At 35.3% G+C, this 16,281-nt stretch overlaps 1 protein-coding gene across 1 annotated transcript in view; it reads left to right on the top strand.

Moving 5' to 3' along the window:
• The window catches only part of LOC145693547 (retinal guanylyl cyclase 2), a 980,145-nt gene that overhangs the window by 689,864 nt on the left and 274,000 nt on the right, over positions 1-16,281 (top strand). The gene's annotated exons all lie outside the window — the stretch shown is intronic.

The following is a 16,281-nucleotide window of genomic DNA, read 5'->3' as shown; positions in this document are numbered from 1 at the left end:
CACATGCTACATACGATCCTGACGTCACAAAGCTAGATATTACCTCCGTATATACTTGTTGCTGCAGATGACGTCACACGAATGACGTCATTGCACTTATGCGGACAGTTCGTATAATGCATACTTTTTCAGCTATACGTTTGCTGCAGGATGTTATATACGGTTGTACGTTAAGTCCAGAAACTACAGGAATTACGAATGTAACCTACGTTTTTAAGTATGCCACCTACATTTTTTTTTCTCAGTGCACCAATTCCTCCATCATTATTCACTTGCCTTAACCATCCGTTTCCTTTAGCCTAAAGTGAAAGATTTCTTTTCAGTTATATATCTGTTCTATATGCTGATGATAAAATCTTTTGAGTACAGATAAGACCTTAAGAGGCCCCATCGCGACAAAATTAAAATACCGCTAATTTTACAGTAATTATGTGATATCTTCAAATAGATAAAAGGTAATCGAAAAGTGGAACAAGAGCTCGCTAGACAATATTATTTTACATGTGATACCGTTATCACGACTCTCTTATCTGCTTTCGATTTCCAGACATTTAGATAATCGGCATTTATTTTCGCTTTATTTATTTTTTTTTAATGGCTGCAAACGGAAAGCTACTAGGTGTTTCGTGATAATAATACCTCATGCAAAATAATATTGTCTAGTGCGCTGTTGTTACACTTTTCGATTATCTTTTATCTATTTGAAGATATCACATAATTACTGTAAAATTAGCGGTATTTTTAATTTCGCAGTAATTAGGTCTCTTAAGGTTCTTCGCTGAGGTCATACCACCTAGTGAGTAAGTTAAAACCAATGAAGAATATTAAAAATGTAGAAAATGAGCCGGATAGTATCTACAAAACTCTATTAAATAAACCAATAACTGATTACATATTTTTCTTATAGACTAGAAATTTGAGTACGTAGTTTATGACGTCATAATAGTTGAGCACCCAAATTTATACACTATACGAAGTGTCTTGAAAGCAATTATTAGTTCATGTCATAGCGTTTTAAAGATACTAAGAGGCTCACTTCTTATTTGTTTTATATTCTATATTGTGTTTGAGTTATTGCCGAAAATGCAAAAAGTGGGAGTGAGCTTAAAAGTCTTAGCGGTTGTCAAAATTAGAAACAACGAAATGTTAGAAATATTATCAATATGGTAACAGTAAATAAACTTTATCTGAATTAATCTAAGAAAGAAACCATACATTTTAATCTTAATATCCATATGACTCAGGTAGATGCGTGTCACTCTGTAAAACTTTTGCGAATCTACTTAGATCTAGTCTAAAGCTGAACTGTAATGTGAATACCGAAAATCTATGTAAGAGACTATTTAAAATATTATTTTTAAGTCGCAAACTTAGAACAAGAGTTTCAGAGACCCTGCTTCTTACAGCATACTAAGCTTTTATTATATTCTCATTTATAATATGGTATAATATTGTGGGGTAGTTCATCTGGTGCTCAATTTGTCTTCAAATAGTAAAAGAATGCCATAACAACAACAAAAGGTTTACCAGACACTATATCATGCAGGCCATTCCTTAAGGTAGTGGTCCCCAACCTTTTTTGACTGGTGACACACCTTACTGAACGCGCGCGACATCACACTAAATTTGTTCGAGTTTCTGTTAATAATAATAATAATAATAATAATAGTGTGAGCCGATAAGTTTCTATAAAATAGTGCTCTATACAGTGCTGAGAAATATTGCTACAGGTGTTGACTGGTACTGTCTGTCTCAAAATTGATTTTAAATAATTATTAAATTTTTCATGATATTTAAATTCTAAAATTTCTTGACACATCCTATAGGACTGCGCGACACTCCAGTAGAGAACCACTACTTCAAGAAGATGCAAATAATGACACTTTATTCTTTGTATAGTTATAAGTACTTTATGCATGTTAGAGAAAATAAGGAGTATTGATTATCGCAATAATGTTCACCCATATAACACTGACATAAAGGCGATTTAAATATCCTTTATATCAGGCCAAGTACAGCATAAAGAAACTATAATTATACTAGCATTCAATTGTACAATATATTATCGGTGTATATTCGATTTATCCGTAATAACAATTTCGGCAAGTATTGTAAAGCATTTTTATAAATAATTCTATTTACAGTATCAGTGAATTTGATGAAATATGTAATTTATAAAAAAAAATAATCTAGTTTTTGTATAGGCCTATAATTAACGCTTTTTGTTGTAACATATGTTGTATATTGAGAATGAACTTATTCTACTGTAATGTTTTGCGGTAACTGCATCACTACTCTAGCATGAACTTATTTTACGGCTTACAAATTACAAGACAATAATATAATGCTGGAGCAGTTTTTTTTTAAATTTTCTCAGAAAGGACTCGAGCAATTTTGTTCGTATTTCACCCAATCTGGTTTTTATCACACTAAGTGTATAATTTAAAATTTTAACGCGCATCTATAGAAATTTCCGGATTACATGTCGGAGAGGGGTCCGGAAATGCCCCAAAATTGAAAATTTACAGGAGAGAAGGATTGTTTTAGAATATTTTCGTGTAATCGGTAGCATGTACTGAAATGGCGACTATTTGTTGTGTATTTGATATTTCCAAGTTTTATAGCAAATAACCTAACCTAATGTTAACGCAACCAAACATGTGATAGTAACGTCGGATATTAAATATTTGTTGAAAAGTTTTACTTGTTTATGCATTCAAACTTGGATCCCTTTTGTGACATTTTAGACAAATCAAGTTTCTTTTTGTTTTGTTTTTAGCTAATACCAAGTTACTTTGTACTTTTGTCCATTAAAGAAAATCGCAATATGCAAAAGAAATGCATTTCAATAACAGAAAATCATTGTAGGTAATTATGGCAAATAGTACAATATCGTTGTTTGTAATAAATTCTAATTTTGCCGCACCACTTTACGTTATTATTTAATGTTAGGTTTTGTTTTAAAGGGCAATTATAATTCAACCTTTAAGGAAACATGTAGAACATTTATGGGATAATAATAGCCTGGTTTTATGGAAGCAATTAGTTACTGTTGACATGACAAATAACTTTTGATCCAAACCTCTTTTATTTAATTGACCATTCACAATTTGTAATACAATTCACACATTCAATATTCAAAACTAATTTTCAATGAACAATACAATGTTCCATCATAATTATTATTAGTTTATTTACGATTGAATAATTCAAAACATAGACCTATTAATCAGAATGTCAAAGATTATTATATGGACTGCTTGGATACCAAGTACTGTGACTGAAAAATGGAAATTCCTGTGGAGAGAACTTTGAAATTCAATATCTCATTTAAAAAAAAAAAAAAATGCATACTTCTGTTATAGTTGCAATCAAAAACATAATTAAGAAGTTAATTTTCTAATGCCGATAGTGAATAACATTCTCTTTATGCGATTTAAAGGTTCTCTCCTGGAAAATGTCCATTTTGGAGTTACACTTCTTTGCATTCAAGTGGTCCATATCTGTTCAAAATAAACATTGTTCTTCCTACAGCCTATATCAAATTACGGTAGCATTTACGATCATTACAGTAACCTATTAGCTTTCTCAACAATTATAAATCAACCATATAATAGTCCCTAATGACTATCCTCATCATTAATGAATTTCAATATCGTAACCTTCTACTGGAACACTGTTCAAAAATGATTGGTACTGGATATTAATACCAGACCTAGTAAATCCGCGTCTCAGATCAATTTTGTTGATTTGGAATAGCGGAACTACAGAATTACATGAGAAGTTCCTGATTACCATAAAGGATATAATTATTAAAGTTTAAACATTAGGAGGGAGAAAATGGTTGGTAGTAAATGTAGTCGGAACATAGAAACAACATAATATACATTTACGGAATGAGTAAAGATATCAATATTATATCTGAAGAAGTTGGGTTTCCAAGCCTCTCGAGAAACTAAGAACATTAATACTTAATTTAATTCAGTGATCTGAACGAGTAATGCAAGCTTTTATATACAGAAAAAAATTCTCAATTCTGTGACATAATAACCAGCATCATTATAAAACTGTACAGTGAAATTGTATCAACGACATACCTTATGTTATTATGTAAAAGTAATATACTTGTACTATATAATTTGTGTGTTCTATAGACCGGCATCTAGGATGGTTTCACAGAGTATCCTGGGTGGTGAAAACTTCTCCGGAGATACAAAACTCCTCAATCTGGTATTTGTCAGACTGGGCTCAACCTGGGCCACCAGTACTTTTACCCACCTACCCATCCCCCGTTTATTCAAAGTCTCCTCCGAAGAAAATCATCACTGCCGGCAATTAAGAATCTGGAAATAGATTTTTTTTAAAACCACAATAACATGTTGTCCTGACTAAAATCGAAAATTAACTGAAAATGTTTCGAATGATACATCACAATGAACGTAGAATAACCTCAATTAAGTAAAACTGTGTCAAATTGCGCACTCTCTGTTTGTTTTTAAACATGTATAAAATTCAAAAGTTTCACACTTTTTGTAAATAATTTATGTATTTATTTTATATAGATATATATTATAACTTTTATCGACATCAATCGTGTCAATGGGATCGATACTACAAACATCTGTATGGTATAACCGACGCGTTAAAATTTTGTTTGAAATACTAGCAAATTAATTGAATATTCATATAGCGCTGTAAAAGTTAGAACGCAGTTTAATCTTATATATTTGAAATATTTAGAAAATTATAAGTTATATTTTTAGATCCGTTCTTTCTACAATCTACAATTGTAATTTTCCTCTGTAGTTGGAAACACTGTAAGTTCTCCTTTAAACTATCCACCGAAGGGTTCTTCAAACATCGATTTTCTTTTGTCTGAATTCAAAAATAAAGAAATAGAGAAATTTTATTGGCTTTTCAAAAAGTATTTTTTATTGGAGTAGTGGCTACTGTTTTTGCTGCTCGTATGCATGTAGTCTATTCTCCGAAGATAAAAATATATAAATATCTCCATGATACGCGTATTGAGATGGTTGATAAGGTAGTTGCTAAGGATTTAGAAAAGACTGTTAATCATGTAAGCTACCAAATGTGATTACATCATGCATGCATCATTTAAAAAAATCATTATAATGAAACAGTATAATGACATTTAATGGTTTTCCTAGAAAAGCTCAGTGTGCAAAAGAGTTAACTCTTTAAGGTAGGTAAAATATTCCAACATATCAATTATGAGTTTATTGTTTTAATAAGATCAATGTACATTTCTTTTTTTGATCAAAAATTATATGTATTTGTTACAACGCTTCAAAAAAATGGAAAAATGAGCAGCTTACGTCATGGCAACAAAAACAGGCGTTTTGGTGTGACGTCATAATTCGGTATCCTTCTGTGAGTCGCATTGGAAGCTTCAGGGAATCTTTTCATATTGTATTTTTAGTTTCTTACTGCAAACTAAAATAAATTTAGTGGAATGGTGAATGGGAAAAGTGGCAAAATAAGTAATACGCTTGCTGTATAAACGTAACGTGTTGATAAGACCTATCATCCTAGTTTAAAATACATTAAAGGTCATCTGTAATGTTCTATCATTACTGATATTTTAGATATGTGTACACCTAAGCAGAATTACTGTATTATTGTATAACACCAAAAACTTTAGGAGTTTATAAGTACTATATTAGTTCAAATTAAGTCACTCGCAGATTGAGAATATCTAGGACACCATATTATAGTACTGTATTCTGAAGATTTGTCGTGAATCTCTATGCTATTATACTACGACTACAAATAAGCACTTTCTGTACCGAAAAACTCCTTACCCCTTTAAAAAATCCGTATCCTCTTGTATCCTTACATTTTTTCTACTATTTACTATACATGTTAGCAATTGGTCACTCCACACCATTACTACAACTATTTTTATCTTAATGCTATAAAAATCGTATTATATATCGCTCTCTCTTTTTTTTAGTATATTTCTTAAAGAGCAATGCTTTCATGGTCACCGCGGTGGTTTGAAGCTGAAGAAAGCTGTAACGAATAGAGTCATACAGATGGTTAGGCTTCCGAAAGACCGTCATCAACAAGAAAAGTGCTCGAAAAATTTTCTTGTGAAGTCGGCACCGGTTCGCAAACCTAGGCACTATAATAATCCAATTTCATACGAGATCTGATCAACAGAGACTAAGAGTGATTATTGTTCCGCAGTCTCCTTTGTTGCCAAATGCCGCCACGTTTGAGAAAGAGTTATGCTTCATGTATACTGTACTCTCATTAGGTAGCAGCATTGTAGGTTGGGAATAATCCGCTGTGTTTTAGACATTGTTTCCATTTCGCCTCACAACGGGCTGTGTATATATGCATATAATGGAGATTACACTAGAAGAACAGTATGGAGCAATAAGGTTTTGTTTTCGCTTGAACTAGACAGCTTCTGAAACATACGAAAAGCTCAAGGTTTGTATTTTCAATGCTGGCGCCAGGGATTTTTCGAGCCTGATAAAGAGGAATATTGACAGACATTCATTATATGTTATATGTATTTTTACTTTGAAACTTTTTCTATTCAATAACCTCTCATGAAATCGTGTTCTAAGCATACGGAACATAAATTTATTTATGTTCTTTCTCTCGTCAGTTTTGAGGTGATTAATGTTTGGTATATGGTACGGTAGTACATTTGCAAAAGATTGTTAGTGACAATATTGCGTTTTGTGTTTTCCGTAGTCCGCACAAGGAAGAAAAATCATAATTTAAAAGCAAACGTTTGATGAGTTCAGCCTTTTGTAAAGTTTCGTCCGTGTAGATTGATTTCTCTTATATTGCTTCACTCACTGGAACAAAATATTGTGTTTATTACTCGTCTGACATATCACGAACATTCATTACACTCGTCTGCACGGGTATTGTTGTTTTCAAAATTTCATGTGGATTACATGTTTTTGAGGTCGCTCATTCACAATCTGACATTAATTATTTCCTATCTTCCTAGAAATACTGGCAATTCACTAATTACGCTCGAACCTAATAGTAACTGTTTGCTCTGTAGTTCATTAAGCGCTCCCTAGATAGCAGCAGTGCGCCTGTAAGCAATTATGCAGCTGATGTAGGTATGAGGAAAGAAAATTAATTATAAATTTAGTCAATATAATTGACATTTATTTTTATCTGCAAATTAAATTGTATAACGTGCATAACAATGTCCCAGACATTCTCTGGTATAAATTCTTTTGTAGGTCATAGATTGATTGTGTTTTCAGTTTATGTATGAACAAATCAACTTTCGTACGTAAGACCACAATACTGAATCAAGAGGCCTAACCTCTCTTGTGTTAGTTAATGTGCCAGCTACGATCAAGTGTTGTAATACGCATTTGGGAGCACAGCACACATACGACACTTAGAGGGCTGACGGAAGTTTTCACTTTCGGAGGGCAACTTGCTTTTTGAACCTCATTCATTTTCATCATCTTTTCTTTCTTTTTCATCTACATTTGGGCTTCGGCCCTTGGCTACTTTATCACTATGACGGACTCTGGCAACACAGACGGTCAAGCTCACCTAGGACGACATATAGGATTACCACCTACACTTCAGACGAATCCAAGCACTTCCCGCGATCAACCTACATCTATTGCCTCTCGCAGCCGGACTCGCCACTTTTCTTGGGGAAGTCAACCGATAGGAAGCACATCTAGAGATAGGCATCCTTCTGCAGAATCTACACAATCTGCTAAACGTGTCCGATCAAGGTCTCCTATTACAGCAATGGATATCGAGGGCAATCCACAGCATACTAATAAAACAACGGGTTCTATAGATCATTCCTTACCAAATTCAACTTTCGATCCTGTTTATCACTTTCTACTCACAGAATATGACACTAAATTCACAAATTCCAAAATGATATTTCTGCAAATAATGAAATACGTTCCTAGGGTACGGGACACTCTAGTTCAAATCGTTTCCACTAGAAATGGCTACATTTTGAAATTCAAAGATCCGAATTTTGGAATTACCATACGGAATAAGGCTTCTTACGAAATTTTCGGGAAAAATGCTAAACTCACGAAATTGACAGATAAGCGTCAGAAGCAGCCTCCACCACCGCGACAGCCATCTTTTCTATCTGTTGTCATTAGAGGTGTCTCACCCGAACTGACAGATGCAGAAAAACTCGAGGAACTAGCGCAAGAAGGGACATCAGTCGATAAATGTATTCGGATTCGAAATAATAATGGTCCTACATACATGGTCCGCGTTCTTTGTAAGCGTCAGGATACTATTGACTACTTATTACGATATGGTGCGCCGATCTATAAGAAAATCCACCGGGTTGAACCATCCAAAACTCAAGGACCATTACCAATTCGTTGTGAAAAATGTCAGGTTTACAACGATCATACTACCGCTAACTGTTCAAATCCCTCTAAATGCAGATACTGCTCAGGGACGCACGAAACCAAAGCGTGTCTCAATCTCCAAGGACCGCCGAAATGTAATACTTGCAGTGGGATTCATCCTACCTACAGTTATCGCTGCAAAGCCAAACCAACACCAACTCCTGAGCATCCAGAACTAACGGTACCACTAAAAACGGCCGATAAAGCAACTCAACCGACTCAATCCATATTACCGCCGCTAACCGTTGAAGATCTCCTCCGTTATATCAGTTTGGTGTTACAAAATATATTCCCATTTCAACGAGCTCATATCTTACATCATATAATCTCTGCCGCAAAATCCATTTTTCACATCAATCTCCATGCAACGTATTCCAATAATTATGTTCACTTTCACATTGGGCCTCTAGAAACTGCTGTTTAAAACCATGCATGTGTTACTCTACATTATGGGGATTACTTTCCTATTCGTCAATATTCGTTCATTTTCACAACATAAGCTGTTATTCGAAACATTATTATATGAGGAGCATATTAATGCATTTGCACTTAACGAAACCGCCTTAAGACCGAACGTGTTAGCCCATATTTCTGGTTACCAGATACAGCGCCACGATTATCCCGATCATATGGCACGTGCTCAAGGAGGGGTTGCAATAGGTTACTCTCCCAAATATCCAGTAAGAGCATATACTCCTCAAGTTTTTGCAGATCTCCCGGAATACTTACTTTACTCTATATACTTTCCATCATTAATAGTTAATTTTAGCATTTTAAACTATATTCGACCACGCCAACCCATACCATTACAGTATTTTGAATATATAGCCAATAACTTTCGTAATATTATTATCATGGCGGATATAAATATCCATAGTCGTAGTGCTCGCGAAAAGGCAAATTTTCAGCAGTTCTTAACTGACAATCTGCAGCTGCATCTTCATGTCCTTCCTACTCACACCAGACCAATCAGTCAGACTACACCAGATGTCGTAATTACATCTATAAACCTTGTTAACGACTGTCAGCTTGAAGTTCTCGATTCCATCGGAAGCGATCATCATCCAGTTAAATTAACATTAACTCGAGGACAACCGCCACGACAGGTAATTGCACCGCGACGTGTTCCTAGATTTGACAAAGCGAATTGGCCTCATTTTCGGCAAGACATCGAACACTCTCTTTCAAGTGTAGCAGCTCCAGCTACAGAACCTGAGTTGGCTTCGTGTCTTACTACTCTCACTGAGGCAATACGAACCAGTGCTCACCATAACATTCCAACTGTTCAAGTGACTCTCCACAAGCCAAAATTACCACCGACGTATGTCACTCTCATACATAAGGCTCGCCAACATCTCCGTCAATACCATCGAACAGGGAATGATGTCTATCTTCATCAACATCGCCAATGGCAACGAGCGGTTCGTAATTATCTTGCTGCATATAAACGTCGCAGTTGGATTAAGACTTGTAATAATTTATCTGAGGAAGCACACCCATCACGCTATTGGAAGAGGTTTAATCAACTAACTGGCAAGAATACGACAACCACTTATCCTCTAATCTTAGATGACACCCCTCTCTTCTCAGACCAAGAGAAAGCTAACGCTTTTGCTAGTCAGCTACAGACAGTTTTTACTCCAACAGCTGCCTCTAAGATCTCTGAACGGACAGACATCTCTTGCATTCCTGCTTTACAACCTTCTGCAGACCACGTCATTGATCTGGAACATCCACTCACCGCACCGATTACTACAGATGAACTTCACATTGCTCTCAGGCGGAAAAAGAACACAGCCCCTGGGGTTGATAACATTTGCTATCGACATATTAAAGAAGCACCGCAATCACTTCTACTACTACTGGTGGCGATATACAACTTCATTCTCAGAACTGGTTTCTATCCCTCAGACTGGAAAGTATCAAAAATTTGCATGTTCCATAAACCGAACAAGCCTGTACATTCTATTTCCTCTTACAGACCAATTCAACTGACATCAGTCTTCAGTAAAATTTTTGAGAAAATTCTTGTCTGCCGTCTTCATAAGTATCTTGAGACAACTACTCTACTACCCATCCACCAAGCAGGCTTTCGGCCTAACTTCTCCATAAATGACCAGCTACTTCGCCTCAGCACCATAATCACTAACCAGTATAATAAAGCCTTCCCTTCTTGCCTCATTCTTATGGATTTAGAAAAGGCTTTTGATAAAGTTTGGCATTACGGCTTAATCAAAAAATTACAATCATTCAAGTTTCCACTTTGCTATTTGAGAATAGTATATTCTTTCCTTACAAACCGCATTGCTTATGTTACAGTCGGCAATGCTCTATCTTGGCCTATCTTTCCGCTTACTGGGGTTCCTCAGGGTTCTGCTGTCAGCCCTTTATTGTATATCCTATACGCTTCTGATATCCCTGCAGTTCCACGCAATGTTTTTACTTTTCAATACGCAGACGACACAGTTTTTCTTGCTCTTGGTAAAACTATCCAACAACTTAATATTCTTTTACAAAGAACTCTCGATAAATACATCAAGTGGTGCAAGCGATGGCATTTTACCATTAATACAGAAAAGACTCAAGCAATCATATTCTTGCCTCCAAACAGACGTTCCCGAGTTTACAGAAATCCGAATCTTTTGCAAGTAACTGTTGATGGATACCGTGTACGCCCTACCCCTACTGCTACTTACCTAGGCGTGGTTTTCGACTCAAAACTCACTTGGAATGCTCACCTGAAAAAGCTAACAGCTAAGGCTAACATGCGGTTAAATCTATTGCGCCGTCTCACAGGCACGACTTGGGGTCTGAAAGCTGAAGTGATACTTCACACCTATAAGGCATTTCTCCGACCCATCCTCACTTTTGGACACACCGTCTGGAGCAATGCTTCTGCGTCATATTACGAAAAACTCTGCATCTTGGAGCGACATGCTATTCGGCTGGCTTATCGTATTAAGCTTCCTTACCCTACATGGCTGACATATGAGTATATCGATTTTTCAAAAATCACGAAACACCTCGCAGAACTACAACTAAAGTATATCACTTCACGTATACAAACAGGTCATCCGCTATTCTTGGACATCCTGCAGACTGATGCTCTTACTGACGCTACATTTCGGTACAAACATTCACCGTTAAACATCTTAGTATCTCTGTTTGTTCAAAATACACATCTGACTGCTGACGAACGGGAAATATATGACATTTACTTCATTAATGATCATCTTCCTCATATTTTTCCATATTAGCACTGAAATCCTCACTATTAACAAGGGCTTCCCCCTGTCCTCATCAGTCCCGAGTCGCCCCGGGACAGAAGATTTAACACTGCATCTGTCTTGCTAATTTAACTGTGTCTGTGTTGTGCTTGCACTTCATCTCATACCTCATCATCATTGCTTTAAGTTCTATTACATTTGTGATACATTTTGTTTTTCTATCATATTTATACTTTAGCACCTCGTATATATATATTTGCACATATGTGTTCTACTTTTGATTTATTATTATTTATCAGTAACACCTAGTTTAATATGCTCACTTTTTCATCGTTTATAAAACTGCACTTTGACCATCTCACAGTGTTCAATAATCAATGTAAATCTAAATGCATCTATGCCAAAGAGAGGGCGTAACCCTCTAATGGCTGGGAGTAGGAGTATCACCTTGCCCAAATCAGTTAATAATTGATGAATAAAGATTATCTAGTTCACTTATAACCCTATTCCCCTACCCCTTAAAAAAAAAGTAAGACCACCTACATTTCCATAGAGACACTTGATCTACAGTACAACACTTACCCGAAGGAAGGGCACAACCATTTAAACGGGACGACGAACAAAAAAAAAATCGTACGTAGCATTACAATTTTTATTTGGATTTGCTTCTTCTGTGATCCTGTGCTCCTGTGCTGTGCTGTAAACAAAGAAAAAATGGCATGTCGTGCTTGTAAATATAGTCCGAATGTGTTTTATTTGCGGTGAATTTGTTCCTAAGATACAATGGCAATGCTCTTCGGAATTTGCTTCAAAAGCACATTACGCTTATTTTAATACAAAACTTGCTGATCAATCAAAACCATAGATTCCACATAAAGTGCGCCGTTCTTTTGTTGGATCTTTGAGAAATTGGAATAAGAAAAAAAACATTGTCTATGCCGTGTGGAATTCCTATGGTTTGTAGGGACAGAAGAATCATACTGTTACTTCTGTTGTTGGCCTCAATGCTAGAAATAAGGAGGTAGTTTACCCAAATATTTAATTAGCTATAGGGCCTGCGGGTCATGGTCCAGACATTCCTATTCCAAAACCTGCATCACTGCTATAGTGAGTTAGTGATTCTAGTTCGCCAAGCCAGAAAAGTGACATAGAAGATGACAACTTTAAACCGCCTAGTGGTTCATCTTAGCGTATACTGTTTCACAAAATGATCTTAATGATTTGGTTTCGGACTTACATTTGTCGAAGAAGTCAGCAGAAATTCTTAGTTCTAGGCTTCACAAAAGGAACCTTCTGGCATCTGAAACGACATTTGCCCGGTACAGAGAGAAAGACAGTTTTGACCAAACTTTGTACAAGAATCTCTTGTGTACTGCTGTGGTGTGTTTTATTTGCTTAGTAAGTTAAGTTTTACTCTACTTTCCACTAGCTGGAGACTGTTTGTTGATTCCAACACATCAAGTTTAAAATGTGTCCTTTTACATAATGAAACTAAGTACCCATCTGTACCTATTGCTCATTCTATTTCAATGAAAGAAACGTTTAAATTAATACCAAAGAAAATTAAATAACAAGAACATGGGTGGGAAGTGTGTGGTGATTTCAAGATTTTTTTGCATTTTACTAGGACAGCAATCTGGATATATGAAGATGCCATGTTTCATTTGCGAGTGGGATAGTAGGGCAAAAAAGAGTATTGGGTAAGAAGGGAATGGCCATTATGTGTAATTTGGAATCCAGGATCTAAAAATATTACACATGAACGTTTGGTTCGTTAGGACAAAATATTACTTCTACATCTTGACATTAAGTTGAAACTCATTAAACAATTTGTGAAAGCACTTGACAAACAGGGACAATGTTTCAAGTTTATATATAAAACATGTTCATCCTTGTCGTATGGAAAAGTGAAAGAAGGTATATTTAGTATATTTATTGGCCCCAATACACGAAAACTTATGGAAAACAGAGATATTAAAGCAATAATGAATCCAGCTGAGAGAGATGCCTGGGTGGCATTCAAAAGTGTAACAGAATTTTCTCGGTAACTACAAAAGTTCTGCTGCGGACTATTGCTGGAGCATAAACAAACAAACGGCAAAAGAAAAACATAAACTCACCAAAGCTTGCAGAAAAAGGCGTTTGAAAAATAACTTAAAAGTACTTATTGGTCTTACATATTCATCAGATGTAGGGAGTATATATATTCACTCAGATTTACATTTCAGTACAAACATCTGTATAGTACCTTCGTATTTCTGTTCCCGTATATAATATATACATACAAATTTTGTGGTATTGAGTTGGATTTTCAAAGTCAATTTGCGGGAAAACCTATGGTAAGGAAAAAAAACGGACTTCATTTTCGGAATCAGGGAGTCAAGAACTATTAAATTCACCTATCAAAACGAAAACAACTTTGAGATGGTTTTCATTTGCAACCCTATGTTATCAAAGAATATGGTGGATCAATAGTGGAACGCTCACCTCTGGTGTGAGGGGTCTTTTATTCGAACCCAAGTTATATGAGATTGTGGTGGACAACATCGTGTTCGTGGGTTTTCTCGCGACTCTGACGTTTCCTTCCACATTACCATTCCAACGATTCTTTTATAACCATCTATTAATTAGCCATTCGTCTCCTTTGCCTACAGGGCATATTCATAGAACATAAAAGTATAAATTTCAGTTTATTTTATTCAGTAATAAGCGAATTGTAACTAGTTTATTATTATTACCGTGTTACCATATCTGTTTATTTGTTGACTTACATTTAACTCAGGTGTTCAAAACACCAGTCGATCTGTAAATGTTCACATGGACTAATATAAATAATTTACGACTATGTTCCATAGGCTGAAGAAAACGACAGTAAGCTCGAAGATATTATGATGAAATAATATTGTTAATTTGTAAAGTAGTTCGATAATAGCACTGGTGAATTCCCAGAGTGCTCATGGACGTGGTTGTCATCTTAAGCTTGTGCGTCCTTGAAATGAACTTAGTAAAGGATTTAGTATTTCCTTATTTATTTATTTATTTATTTTTTACTTGGGGAAATATGTTTTCATGTATTAATTTACTCTATCTTCTCCCAGAACACATAACTACCGAATCCACGACGAACTTACATACAAGAAATTAGAACTCTTGCAATCAAATCTGCTTTTATATTGTTGATTTTTTCTTAAGAATGAATAAAATTTGCTTCGTAAGGTCAGTTGATGGCCTAAACATGATAAAATTAATTGGTTTATTATCTCAAGCTGCAAACAATATCAATAATATTGCTAGTTAGCACACTACAACTGTTTCCCAACATATTCAATATTTCCAAATAATTGGTAATAAATAAGTAAATAGACAATTAGCTTTCTTTTTCAAGAGGCCTTAAATTCTGTTACTTTTCTTATTCTTTGTGTAATTAGGAACGTCGTACATATTTGTAGAACATGTATTGTATCTTTTGCTAAGCAGTTTTCCTAGTGAGTGGCGCAGACATTTTACCGACGTATGACATACAAACATGGTGATCAAGTTGCAAACCGGAAATCGATCGCAAATTTCGACTACTTAGAAACATCGCATGAGGGAAAGGAAGTGTTCTCCGTAATCAGCTTGCTCTGAAGTTTTTTTTAGAGCAATAAAAACATCAGTTGAAATGTCCTTTGAAGTATCTGACAATGATTAATATCTTTTGTTTTCTTTTTTCTTTCTTGTTTGCTAATCATCATGTGATGGAAAATATAGCCTTTCATAGTATACACTTCCCCATGTATCACAAAATCAGCATTTGGCGATTAATGACAAATTTTCAAAAATTAATTAATAGTTCACTGAGTTGTCTACAAGATTGTCGAGGAGGACAATTCTCTCTGAGTTTGATATATGTGAATATATCATTATACTATTGATTAATATATAGTAAAAAGATCGTCGTTTCGGAGATACAGGCTACCGACAATGTGTCGCAAAGCGACAAAAATGACAATAATTAGAGATCAAAACATGTCGGACGCTCAAATGCAATATGCATCATTCTTACCTGAAATTTCATTACTGTAAAAATAAATTACAACCAAGAAAGATGCAAAGGTATCCCTAAAAGAAAAAAAAGTAGCATGTTTTGTACAACTTAAACAAATAATGCGGCTAGAAATCGTAAATTGTACGCAATAAACTTGTTTCGAATAGAAAGATCCCCAATACCTATATCAAATGAGGAGAAAACTTGAATCTGCGAAAGCATGAGCTACTGAGTGGATGGGAACTGTGACTGCGAGAAATATTGGTAGAGATGTTGAACTATCACGGAAGAAGCTACCTGAGGTTAGGAACTACGACCCGGATATGTGACAGTAAAACAGTTGAGGAATTAGATGCAATAAGGGCGTAAGTCTGAAACATGCAGTTGGAGAAAAACGATTTGAGTAGTGTTTTTTTTTCTTACATAAAACAACGTAATATGCAGCATTTTATTCCAATATTGAATTGAAATGTTATCAGGAGGCTAAACAAGCATGGCAAAAGCCACAAATGCGTTTGATGCAAAAAGGGCGTAAACTCGCTTACGCCTTTATTACATCAAATTCCTCAATTACACGGTACGAATGTTTATCCTACCTTTTGATAATTTTGGTGAAGAATAG

Source organism: Thermobia domestica, chromosome 8 (assembly GCF_964235325.1).
Source record: "Thermobia domestica chromosome 8, izTheDome1.hap1.1, whole genome shotgun sequence".
In the NCBI taxonomy this organism is placed as follows: Eukaryota; Metazoa; Arthropoda; class Insecta; order Zygentoma; family Lepismatidae; genus Thermobia; species Thermobia domestica.
The sequence above is the reverse complement of the archived record's forward strand: the minus strand, read 5'-3'. Positions and strand labels throughout refer to the sequence as shown.